General features: G+C 28.2%; 1 protein-coding gene across 1 annotated transcript in view; it reads right to left on the bottom strand.

Annotated features, from left to right (window-relative positions):
• Positions 1–14,287, bottom strand: part of LOC106680673 (very long chain fatty acid elongase AAEL008004) — a gene marked incomplete at its 3' end in the record, with an annotated part of 207,714 nt that overhangs the window by 94,789 nt on the left and 98,638 nt on the right.

Here is a 14,287-nt window from a genome sequence, read left to right as displayed (position 1 = left end):
ATTTGTAAATAGGCTGTTTAAAAACATCCCTTGCAACTACTTACTCCAACAAGACGATAACATTTTTAAATAATCTAAAAAAGTTTTAAAAGTTTAAATAGATAAATATCCGACTTAGTTATGACTTGTTTTCTTTCAGAGCACAATAAACCGCTTCTATTTGGTGGGCTTAATATTTATCAAGATTTTAATTACTAACTCAAGGGTTATTAAACCGATATATTCATTATTATAAAGAAATAAGTTGTTTTTTTCCTCCATTTGCATAATTATTAAAGAGAAATTTGTACCATGTAGTAAGTTATTTACAGAAGCTCTTCACACACTGAATGACTTCTTTGTATCAAATCGATTTAGTTTAGGAGTAAGTGTATTTTTAAGTTTAAATTAAATAACTTAATTATTCAATTATATATGTACTATAAATGATGAGATTAAACCACTTATGTACTAAAAATAGTATTAATTTTCATAAAACTAATCTATATACGACATAATATCGCCGTTCCGGTGCAACGTAACTGAATAATGGCGTTACTGTATTTTGTTAAAAATTGACTTTTATGGTTTTAGTGGACTCAAAACGGCATTTTCTAGATGCTTTTAAATGCAATTTGAGCTCACTAACAGAATGATATTTCACAAGCGTCATTATACTTACAATATAAAGACAGCAATATGAAGACTGGACTTCAGCAGGAGGTAAGTGCTCAACAAAAGAAAACCGAAATTCAATTTAAAATTTGTATAAATTAAAGGTAACAAAATGCAAATATATTTATTAAAAATAAATAATTTAGATTTATGATAACAATGTTAAGTTTTCTAACTCTATACATTTTCCTTATTTTGCTGATTTTCAAAATTCTAAATCATTCAATTGTTTGTTTAAAATATAGTAAAGGTTTTGAGCCAAATATATGACAAATTAATAATAATATGTTACGACTTCAACTAATAGCAATTAATACTAAATTTTGATATACAGTTATAATAAACTTATATATATATTTAACCAATATGAATATATATACATGCATACATATGTATATTCAGATTGGTTCATGTAAGGATTGTTGTTTCATGTTAACCAATATTACATTAATATTTCAGTTTGCCTCCCGTATGACTGCACTAAATACCGGATTTGTCAATGATTACTACTCACTAGTATAAACAGAACCAAGTAAGATGTCAGATCAGCTATCGTGTAACTGACTTAAGATATTAAAAAATAAAGCATTTCTACCAGTACATGTATACACACACACCATACATTATATATACTGAACATTCATATCTTTTGTCTCCCTTACCTTTGGTAAAATAAACACTGTTAAAAGAAAGATTTCACAGAGTACAAACAAAATTCATAATGTTACAGTAGGTTACAGACGTTTTCAACTTGTTCATTGTTTTTTGTTACGTTGGTTCTCTAGAGCAGCGGTTCCTTAACTTTTTTTTCACCAATGAACCCTTGTTGAGACAAAATATGATATTTGGCGGCACCATCTTGGGCTTAATGAATTTTGCGGCACCCTTTTGGAAAAAAAATTACGGTACACTTATCATCAGAGGAATTATATATGTAGAAAACGAAGAAAAATCAGTGTAAAGCTAATACTGAAAATCACTGTAGTATATTTTCTATTTTAAATTTAGATTTCTTTTTAAAATTTTAAGGAGTATCATTAGCTTACGGTGCCCCTGGTATATGCTTGGAAACTACTCCTCTTGGGATTTAATTTATATATCACTGCAATAAAATTAGATTGCAATGAGGTATTCGAAGTATTAGTTGGTAAACTAACATATTCACTATCTAGAATATGTAAATAATATATTAAACAGGCTCTTACCACGCATAAAAATTTTTTAATTGTAAAAATATAATGAAAACTGCGTTGTTTTTTTTATGTCCCTTGTTTGGCTTCAATTAGCACTAATTAGTCTCATTAATTCAACCACTACAATCATCAATTAGGAGGAATCCTCGGGTATAAGATAGGATTAACAAAAGTATTTTGGGAAAAATAGAAAATATAACTTTGAATCGGATTCCAAAGGACTAAACCACAATTATTCAGAAATTGTAAGTAAAATCAATAAGTATTTAATAGTAAATTCAATTAGTTATGAGCTGAAATGTTCAAATTCTTTAAATATACAGATGTATATATACATTATATATCTACATCTGTATAAATGCAAATGTATGTATATAGGTGTGGGCGTGTGTTTGTGTGTGAGAAAAAATATATACATAATAAAAATAAAACAATCATGTTTATAAATAATGTTAAATTATAAACAACAAATAAAAAAATAGTGTGATTTGTAATAAATTAATTGTAAATTGTAAATAAATTAAGCTTAGTAATGAAAAGAAATCAGAGTTCTAACCTTTTGAAGGTAGGTTTTATTGTTAGTAATATTGATGTGGTTAATAGAAAAATAAAATAAAATTAAGGATTGTTTTGAATTTGAGATTATGTGATTTGTAAGTGAATAACCATTTTATAAAATTTAAATGAAACTATTATGATATAAATTTAATTTTTTTTTTGGCTTTTGAAGACATATAACAAGGTCAATTACCCATTAGTGCATGCCCAGTCTATGAAAATTCGTTAGAACCGTTTTAGGATAATTAAAATAGTGTGAAAATTCAATTCTATAAAGTGATTTTATCGAAAAAGCTACTACCTATGACTTTTCTATCTGAGACTGTTCACCCAGAAAATTTTCTGAAAATTGAATATTCTAATTCTGGAGACCTCAAAACGTGAATTTCCGTCGAAAACTCAAATATGAAATTTTCAATATCAATATATTTTCCATTCTTAAATATTTCGTGCACAGCTAAATTGAAATGAAAATTAATAAATACTTTTTATGATTAGCAAGATTAGTAATAACCTCTTAAACATCCATTTATTTAGGTACATCACTTTTTTTCAATATCAGTAATAAAGTCGTTTAGTTTTAATTCAACGATCTCGGTAGTCAAAATTCGGGACCATAGGTTCGAGCCCGGTTCACCCAGTATAGTCCAGTAAAATTACAAGTTGAACTAAAAATAATTATAAACTAATGTCATTTAATGGAAAATAATTTTTAATTGTTTGCTAAAGTACGATTGTATAAAGGTTATAACTCTCTGGGGGCGCGTTGGCCTTATATGCCATTTTTTTCATAATGACCGCTATTTATTTTTTCTTTCACTTACCTATGTATGAGAAATATATTAAGAAGAAATTTCGAGTTTTCGACGGAAATACAGGTTTGTAGGTCCCCTGAGTCCAAATATCCATAACCCGCAAAATGATATTAGTGTATGTGGTAGACCCACCTCAAAAACGCAAAAGGCCTATGAAACTAAAAATTACATTTTTAAGGTAATGTATATACCTGGGATGTGAAAGAAACTTTTTCGCCAAAATCAACTGTACAGAAGCAATTTTTCACATTTTTTTCCACAAGGAAAATAAATTAAATAATGCATTTTAAAATAATATTCAACTATGATATATGGATGACATGATTTCAATAGGGAAATTGAAAGTATGACAGTAAATAGGATTGTAAAGGTGCATTAATATGGCACAATTGTCCAGAAACGTTGTAAAATGAAAAATATAGAATAGATTATATTCATCTTGGAAGTTTTTTAACCTCAAGAATTAAAAAAACACATTTTTTTTATTTTCTCCAAAATGGCTCGAACGATTTTGATTAAACTCTGCGTATCAATGAATAATTAACTGCTAATTAATATCAGCTAGTTCAGTTACTCATTGAAATAGACAGACAGGGCCTTAATGACGAATTTATAAAAAAAATTGCTTACTAAAGTACCTCTAATCTAGTTAATTTAAAAAAAAATAAACAGTTCACATTATTAGCAATAATAAAAAATAAGTAAATACAAAATGATAAAGAATTTCATGCGGGACTAAAGGAGAAAAAATGGAAAAATGGAAACATATTATTTGAGCGGAAATAGCCCACAACACACGATTTTTCTCAATTGAATTTATACTCAAAACTTGGGAAGGTCTTTACGTGAAATTTCTGTGATTTATTGTTTTTTTATTTTCCAAATATTAAATAAAATGGTGAGATAAACTAGCTGATTGTTTTATTTTGTTGAGAAAGTCGTTTAGAAAATATATTCTCTATTTTTCTCCAAAGACTTTTGGGAATCCTATCTTGTACCCGAGGCTCTTACTTCATTACTGATTATAGTAGTTGAATTAATAAAGTAAGAAGTCATTTGTGAGACTACTCAGTGTTAATTAAAGACAAAAGCGAGGGACAAAACACAAAAACAAAAAAAAAAAAACGTAATTTGCAGTACGATTTAAAAATGGTGTTCTTGTTTAATACACGCAAAATGGTACGTATATATCTGGAATGTGAGTTACATATCATAAAAAAATCAGTGAAGACTAAAATGACTTTATTCTAACATATTTACAAGAACTACATGTTACTGTTACTCAGTCTCTATCTTTTTACTTCTCTAACTTAGCTATCTAGTCTAGGAAATATATATGAACACTTGAGAAGAGGGGGTAGGAGGAATAGTGAAATAGGAGAAGGGGTTTTGACCAATCGGATAATTTTAAGAGACTAGGTGGGGGGTAGAGAGCTTATGAAATTTAGAAGTAAATATCTGGAAGGGGGAAAAAGGCGTGGCGAGAAGTTGGGTGGTCAGATTTCTAAGAAAGAGACCATGACCTAAGACTTGTGTGTACTGACTTACATATGTTAACCATAAAATAGTTTGACTGATCCAAGTCCATTGTGAGATGACAGCATGTACCTGCCTAAGTGTCAGCCCTTGCTATTGATATAGGATACTAAGGGCTTGAAAGGGCTGTTAGAATGGCCTCGAGGGCATTCTGGGAACCTAGTTGTTTTTATTGAGTTTCTTTTCTATAAAATTGTAAGGAAATGTGAACACATGGAACCATACGTCTAAAGTGACTGAACCTACAGTTGGGGAAGGGGCAAGTGTTTAAATTTATAATACCGGTTCCTTAACTTGTGAAAGAAATTTTTTGCCAAAATCGACTTACCGTTAGTACAACATTGTGGAACCGATTTTTCACATTTTTTTATTTTCCCCAGAAAATTTCAAACTATTTCGACTAAACTAGGCGTGTCAATTGACTATATGGTGTTTAATATCAGCTAGGTCTGATACTAATTGAAACAGCCAGACAGGGCTTTATGACGAATTTCTAAAAATTCGTTCTGCAAGGTACCACTAATTTTTTTTATTTGAAAAAAAAGAAGAAATAAACAGTTCTCGTTGTTAGCAATAATAAAAAATCACTAAATATAAAATGATAAAAAATTGTATAAGGAACTAAAGGATAAAAAAAGATAATTAGAAATTTCTGATTCGAACGGGAAAAACCGAGATAGGATGCTTGAAACCTATCTCTTGTAAAACTTTTGTAGTCTTGGTCAGAACAAGATTTGTATATTTTATTCCCTTCTCTAGGAACCTTGAAATACGAAATATAGCAACATAAAAATATTTTGTTCATTACTTTCTTCTTCCGTTGTCTTTAGAATATTTTTCTTCTTTTTTTTTTTCGAAACTTACAAAAATAGAGAAAACTTCAACACTAGCCTACCTCTGCACAAACCTTGGGACCGAGAAAATTCTGTGTGTGCGTACCGCACCAGATGTTTAGTTTTATCTCCAATAGCTTCTAGTTAATTACAAATCGGCTAATTGAAAAGGAAAAAATCCCACAAATTTTGGTTTATAATAAGGTTTGTATGGAACTATATATCATCTTGAACTTTGAAAAGCGTAACGTTATCGGCGTAATGTGTCAACTGCCAGAACAAGTGTTGTGAATTTTTGTATATAATTATTATAAAGAAAACTAGTGAATAAATTTTACTTTTTTTCATTATATATATATCAATATTAGTACATATAATCACATTTCATTTTATAACTTTTGAACTAGACCTATCCGGGACCTAAATGTTTATTCTTTGAGTGCAGGAACCTGTATAATTGACAAAAATGTGAAATTCGGGAGGGACAATTTAGAATTATTTTTAAATGAAAATATGTGATTTTGAAACGGATAATAATGATCAAGGGAAAAAAGGCCATTTTAGAAGATTAAAAATTGACCTATCTAAATGATTATAGTTTATTTACTAAATTAGATCTTAAACTATATCTAAAAAAAAAATCCTTCAACTATCTTACTCAGAAAAAAAATTATCCTAAAGGCGATGAAAAATGGGTTTACAATATTTCCCCCACCACCATCCTCCTTAAACGTTGTTAATAAGTATCGGGCTATCTTCCAACGAAAAATACCATAGTTTTAACAATTACAACACAGAAAAGAAAAGCTGACGGAATATATAAAGGAAAATTTAGTCTCAGAACAATCTGTAAAGGTTTTAAAAGAAACCATGAGAGTCTTCGTAACATTTTTTATCAATATAGAAAAGAAATGAATTTATAGCAATGACACCTCCTACCGTTAATCCAATATTTATGGAATTCTCTGTGATTGTGTGGATTACATAATCGGTCCCATATTACTTTCATAAGAGTCAATCCTGTATTTTCACTTACACATGCGCAAACTTATTATCCTAGGTGAACCTTTATGTCGAAAATAGTTTTTTTTCTATCGTCCAAATTTGTAGGAATGTTGGAAAATTTGAAGAAAGAGTTATGATCTTGATTTTTTTTTATATAACTAAATAATTTATTTTTATATTGCTACAAATTAAAATATTTATTATGAAGAGAATAGTTGGATCAGTGGAGGAAAAAAAAGAAACAAAAAATAGTGAGCTATTTATTTGGCGACGTTTCACCCCACTTACGTAAACGTATACGCATAATTACGTATCCTATTCATTTTAAATCTGAAATACTAAAAATTTGTTGACGAGTTGGGTAATGTACGTAAGTAGGGAAATACATAGTTGCTAATTATTTTTTGTTCCTTTTGACCGCGCCTTCGACCATCAAATTCATTTGTGGTCAATGATTCTGTTATGATTATATAAAACATTTATTAATTTTTAAAGTTACAAAATCCTACTGATGTTACCTATAATAATAATGATAAAACATTAGCGATTAGATGCTGATACCACCAGGGCCCTGTTTCATAATGAAAGCTAATAGTATTAGTTCATAGTACAAGTGTAGAACATAGTGTGTTAATAATACTAATACTTATTTTTTCCATGATAGGAATGACTATTAGTGATATTATAGGAATTAAAACATACCAAACTACAAGTTAATATTGTACAAGTCAGTGTAATTGAATTAAGATAAATCTACAACACTAATAGTATTACCTTGTACTTTATTATGAAACAGGGCCCAGTCGGTACATTCATACATACTACCAGATATGTCTTGATGCAATCCTCCAACCTACGTTACGGTCTACCCATCGGACGTTTACCTTTTGGTTCAGTGTTTAACATAATTTTAGAAATCCGTTCGCTACCCAGCCCTACAACCTTACAAGCCCATCATCCTCTACAATGCTATGACCTGCGTTATATTTACAAGGTGCGTTTCTCTCAATTCAGAGTTGTGCAGCTTTTTTAATTCTCCGATTTTTTTTGCATCCTTTTTCGGTTCGGATATTTTACGTAATAATTTATTTTGAAAAACTTGAGGGGCTGTTCCTCCCTTAGTGTAAGAGGCCACATTTCTCATCCGTAAAGGATAGTGGGAAGGATCATAGATTTATAAATACTAACTTTTAAGTTTCTGGGCAGGTGGAAGCTAAACAATCTACTTAGGTATCACCTATAGTCTTATTATAGTTACATTAATAATATTTTGTATTCATACAGAGAAGTGGTATAAACTAACAATGAGCGAGGGCAGCTTTCGAATTGATACTATTAGCTACGTTGTTTATATTTGATATTTTTTTTTTATTCGCCATTCGGTTTTTAACTGCCTCAATGTGTTAAGATTTTGTTCTCGCCATCTTTAATAAGTATGCCATTTAATTCTTATAAAATTTCAGAAGAATGATATCTTGTCATTCAAGAAGTATAACATGCAATATATGACAACCATCTATCATATACGTCATTGATAAGATCCGCGCCCTAATAGCGAACTGTTACGAAACGCAGGTACAAAACGTTACCATCTCGGAACCGGTTGTGCGGAACTTCTCAGTTTCTCCTCTGCCGGTTACGCCAAGGGATGACCCAGTCACCGAGAGTCGGTTATCTAATTCTTTCGAAAGTAGGACCACGGTCAACACTTTCATTGATGACGTCTGTTCAAAGAAGTCGCTTAAAATATACTCGTTTCCCTATCCACTCGTAATTTTACATATAATAATTAAGACATTAATATTTGAAGGATGTTTAAAAGAGATATTCATTTTTAATTGTATAGTTCCCTATGTATGTCTCTACAAAACAGCAATATTGGTTCAGAGAATTTCGTACCACCTTGTGAAATAAGTATCATTTAGACAACAACATTGGATGATGAAAATTAATCGGTAATTAAAATTAATCGATTACAGATAAAAGACATAATTATTTTGATTCCCTCATCAGTAATGCATATATTGATTATTCTATTTTTGTTTGATGACAGAAATAATTAAACAACCCCTGTATTGAAGAGAAATAACTTCCTCTGTATATTTACTATGATGGTTTACATAAATTTAACCAAACGGAGAAAAGATAATTAATGTTAATATCGTTTTTCTCTTCGCTCAGCTTCTATATTGGCTCCCATGGGGAAGATGTTCCGTAATACGAAGGTGTTCATAAAGAACACTGAACATAACAACATTTTGGAAATGACTTCACAAAAACTGTGATATACCACATAAGTCCGGAAAAATCAATTATGTGATGTTTATGCTATTCAAAAATGATCTCCATAATCTCGTACATATCGTCTTTACCATCATTTCATAGGATATGTATGAAATTTTTTGTGACCTCGAGAATTCTTTTTAAGAAAAAACAGAACAATATTTAGATTATTTTTTTTTTAAGTAGTAGACAATTTTTTTTTCGGACTAATGATGTATTACAGCTTAAGCAACGTTTATTTTATAACATTAACTACATACCATATATATAATATGTAACGCATAATTTTGATTTAATAATAATTTTCACTAATGCTTTGATGTATTGGCAATATTATTATGTACTTATTGAACAAATCACCTTCTCGTACAACCATTGTTCAAGGAACAGAACTTCCTTATAAAGTACTTAAGTTTTTTTTTTCAGGTATATTGTGTATTTTTATTTATAGTTTTATTCAAATATATGCAATTTGTACCTTGTTAATTAACAAATATATTATTTTATAGCATGCTTACATTATTTCTAAAATTATTATTTTTTTCCCCTAATATTATTAATAAATGTCAAAAAATACACGGGAGGGACTTTTCAGACTTAACCTTTTAAAATCTCTCACTAATACTCAAAAAAACAAAGAACACATTTTTTAATAAAAGTATTTATGGTTATGGACTCATTTAATTTTTTTTTTTTTTAAATAACAGTCCTTACTATTTTAAATCAATTTATTATATGATTTAGCTACTTGCCTTAACCGCATATTAATTATTCCATCTACTAAACATTTATTATTTTATTATAAAACAGTAAATTTTTCTTTATATAAATTATGACAATTTAAATTTTTTTAATCTTTTTTTTGGATTTTTAATCTAATTATGATTAATGTGGGTATATTTGATTTTGAATCCAACTGATTTGTATTTGATAAAACCAATAGGGCAATAGGATTGTTTGTACTTACATAAAATATCATAATTCTTAATAGCTCCTTTTACTCACCTGAAATCAGAAATTTAAAGTAGAATGTAGGGTATGCTTAAAAATGAATCAGAATAATAATGAATTTGGATATTTTTCACAATTTTCCACAAGTTATCATCTTAAAATTTAATTTAAAAATCTATCCTGAAATTAAATTATTTGATTTATGATAAGCCAAACATGGTAGATGGTAGATGTGGGACCATGAATATTATTTGATATTTGATTATTTGTTATTCAAAATACATAACACACAATGGAATATAAAATGTATATATGAAGTATTACTCAAAAGTTGTATTAGCATATTACCATCTATTAAAAGATAGCTTGTAGGATTAATAGAATCCTAATTAATTATAATCTTGATTTTGGGTTGAAAAATTAAAACTAAGTAACATTTCTATACCCAATATTTGTTCTCTCTATTGATCTCTGTCACCCTATTGATCTCTGTCACCCTATAGACACATCACCCTATTTTCCCTCATGTTTTCAATCCACTACACACCATTAGGCTGACGTTTCTCCATTTATTATAAATACAATAATATCTAATTATCAATATAAAATTCGCACTATTATTAAAGTGTTTCGGAAGATTGAACAATTACGTAATATTTGAGTTATTTTATAATAATTGTACAAACATTTTATCAAAGGACCTGGTATGCCATCTTGAGGAACACGGGACGTTTGAAATAATGAGTTTGTTTAAAATATTATTTCACAGGAATAATACTCAATGAAGAGAAATCAACTTTCTTACTTGTTTAATTATATTAATAGAACGCTTAATTAGTTAAAATCGATAGGAATAAAATGCTTGTTTACGATTTACCATGGTTTGTGCAAAATATTTAAGATACATAATAGATACAATTTTTAAAACGTGGAATTATAGAATAAAGTATTATAATAATATACCATTTGTTATAATGTTTAATAAATCTGATAAGGCTATTATAAAAATATATAAATTAATTCCGAATTCAACCTTATAAGTCCCTATATGTTCAAATAGTATTACAATGCCTTTAAAATACAAAAAAAAAAATTATTAGTAGTATCATAATGTTATTAAAGATTAATTAATTATCGTCATAAAGCCTTCCGTAAAGAAATGTTTTTCCATTATTTTAAGTGTCATTGTATTGTAGGCGATATGTAAGAAAATAAATACAGATAATAATTTTTTATTCACTACTTATTTCGAAAAATTTGAGTCCCATATATCCAGCTCAGACATTTTATTAAAGAGTTGTGGTTAAAAGGATAATAAAACTGTCTAAACTGTAATCATATATATATATTTTTTTTATTTTAAAAAATAACATGTTATTGTTATTTTTTCCGCAGTTTTTCCAACCCCTCAAAAAATCAATACGGACAGAAGAATTTTTGAATAAGATTGAAATTGACGTTTTCACACATAAAAAGATATAATAAAATAATGTTTTCACATAATAATTCTGTACTTATTAAAACGCTTGTATATTTAACGTGCTTCCAATGGTATACACAAGGGGAACGATAAACACACATGCACATAACCAACATTTTTATTATTTGGACATTGATTTGGGATGCTAGTGATAATTCTAATTAAACATTTAAATCTAATAGAAATAATATACATTACTGTTATTCCTTTATCAGGGTCTACATTATTTTTTGTTAGAAATCCAAATATCTATGATTTATTAGAACAAAATTAAATAATGAAATCTAAGAGAAGCTGTAACTGAGAGAGCGAGAGGATACGTCTCAGAAATTTCCGAGTTTAGTTTAGTTTAATGACTACTCAATCTTCCTTGATCTTTTTGTATTTATTTCTCAGGAAGCTTGTTAGCATCAATTAAATATTAAAGTATGAAATATGAGACATCTATCAAAAACGTAACACACACACATACAAAAAATCAGCTTAAAAGAAAGTTTAGTATAAAATAATTTTAATAATGAATAGTATTTTCTTATTTTATAAGTTTTCTTTATTAAGATTCTTTCGTTCATGACTTAACATCAATCAAAACGACTTGTCTTCTTAATAATAAAGAAATAAATGAATAATTTGTTCAAAAATTTAAATTTTAAATAATATTTTTTAAAATTATTATATCACCTTACCGCAAAAACAATCACTCTACTTTTCACTTATAAACTTTTTATTATAACAGACGTTTAGCTATACCAAGAGATATTAAGTACATTAAAAATCAAGAAAGTAATATTACACAGATTAAACATATGAAATGTGTATATCCGAGTAATTTAAGAACTAATTAATAACAAATTAAGTTTTTAAAAGGAAAATATTTAATGTAGAAGGAATAAAGATAAATGATGGGTACTGTTCAAGACGTCCATTATAAATCGATTTTATAAATTATTTTTCCTTGAAATAATATAATTGAAAACTAATCGATTATTTTACTCATTTGATTCTTGTTATTACTTGATAATAAATATTACTTAAGGTCAAGGCTTTACAATGGAACTTGGAACAGCCTTTAGCAATATATAGGAAGGTTAAAGTGGACCTCAAAAGCCAATTACTAAATTAAAAAATAAAAATGATTTTATGAAAAACTAGTTTGTTAATATGAAATTTCTGCACTAAACGGTGTAAAAGTCTTTCCAGTAATTTTAGCAACATTGTTTTATAAAAAGGATTTGTCTAGTTTACTATACTGCAATTTGAAATTATCTAATTAAAATGGTTTGGTATTATTTTCTATTCAATAAAATACATGATGATTAGAAAACAATTAAAGACCTATTTTCTGTTGAGATTCGAACCTATGCCCACATGGATATTTTTTTTCCAGTATTCGAGGAAAAAAAATTAATGCTCATTAAAATTATTTAAAACTGCTTTATAATTTCAGACAGGACTTTTTTTATGTTTTCTAGGTAACTAAAGAAAAGTTACCTTAAAACTCAACTGTAAGTTTTATATCTGTAAGTAGATTTTCTCAAAATTACCTTTCTTAGCTGAATCACTTTTCTTTGACATTTTTTCTTTAATAACAAAAAAAATTTCTTTATTTAACACCTTTATATTTATTTAAACATATTAGGAAAATGATAATTGAATGTGAATTGGTGTGGCTGGTTTCAATCACGCCTTTAATAATCCTGGTTAAATTACAGTGAATTTGAGAAAAAGTGAACATTAATTTTACAATATAATTTTTATAGCCGATTAAAATTTAGGCTAGTTAAATATAATTCAGTCTTTACAACGTTTAGAATTGGCTTGATTAGAACAAGTGTAATAAAATTTCATTGGAGTTTATAAAGTATGATTTAAAAAAGGAAAATTAACGGACAGGAAACGTATCAAATTCATACACAGTGGCTTGTTAATTAATTTTTTTTATATTGAAATTTACAACAGACAATAAAAAGGTTTATTGGAAAAAAAAATTCACAATACTTTAGGCGTCACAAGCCTGATTAAACAGTTGTTTCAGTCAAAAACGCGACGGGTCGTACCAGAACTATGAAACTTTCCTAGAAAGTATACTCTTCTTGTGTGCTGAAACCCATGAGGTGAATTCTATGCTACTAAATTTCATTAACAACAATCATTACTCAGAGTTAACGATGATTTGTATAAAAAAGTGACGGTTAAACTTAGCAAAATGTTTTTGTGTGCTGTGTTGTACATTTTTTTAATTTTTTTTATTAATAGATAATAATAATAATAATAAGATACTTATGGGATAAAAATAAGAATAATAAAAAAAGACTCGTTTCAATTATACAAAATTGTGATTATCCGTCTAGTGGGATTTACCAGACACACATCAATTGATCTTGAAGAGTTATTACAATATTTATTATCATTATAAGTTTTGAATGTAACATCCATGTCGGTAAGTTGCCAGTCAATCATTTCTAGTTTCCAACATTTAACAATATACGTAAGTCCAACCAAGTATCTAATCACCATATTGGCTCTTTTCCACTCAGTTTGAGGATGCTCTCTCAAACATGTTTTAATGGGGCTTGGAGATGTGGCCCTTTAGTGAAAATATGTGGAAGAAGGGAATTTTGTAGCCATATTGTCCAGTACAGGTGAAAACAGAGCAAGCACATTTTAAGAAAGCAAATTTCTATAAATATACATGAGTGAGTAGAACTTTACCACAATCAGGCAAGAGAGGCGGCGCAAGGTGAGAAGAAAATAACAAGAGAGAAACCCGTCTTCCATCGTAATATCCAAACCAAGTAATATATAATCCCTATCATAATTCCTTGTAAATATAGCAATAGTCAAAATTAATCTAAATTCTAACAACCATATTGTAACCCTTTTGGAAAAACAAACTTAATCAATTTATTCATAACTATTAAAAGAATAGAGATTGTTTTTATTATAATTATAATTATTTCAAAGACACTCCACTCCAGT

Source organism: Halyomorpha halys, unplaced genomic scaffold, assembly GCF_000696795.3.
Source record: "Halyomorpha halys isolate HHAL.00 unplaced genomic scaffold, Hhal_1.1 Scaffold276.1, whole genome shotgun sequence".
Taxonomy (NCBI): Eukaryota; Metazoa; Arthropoda; class Insecta; order Hemiptera; family Pentatomidae; genus Halyomorpha; species Halyomorpha halys.
Note: the sequence above shows the minus strand (reverse complement) of the source record. Positions and strands in the feature narration are given on the sequence as shown.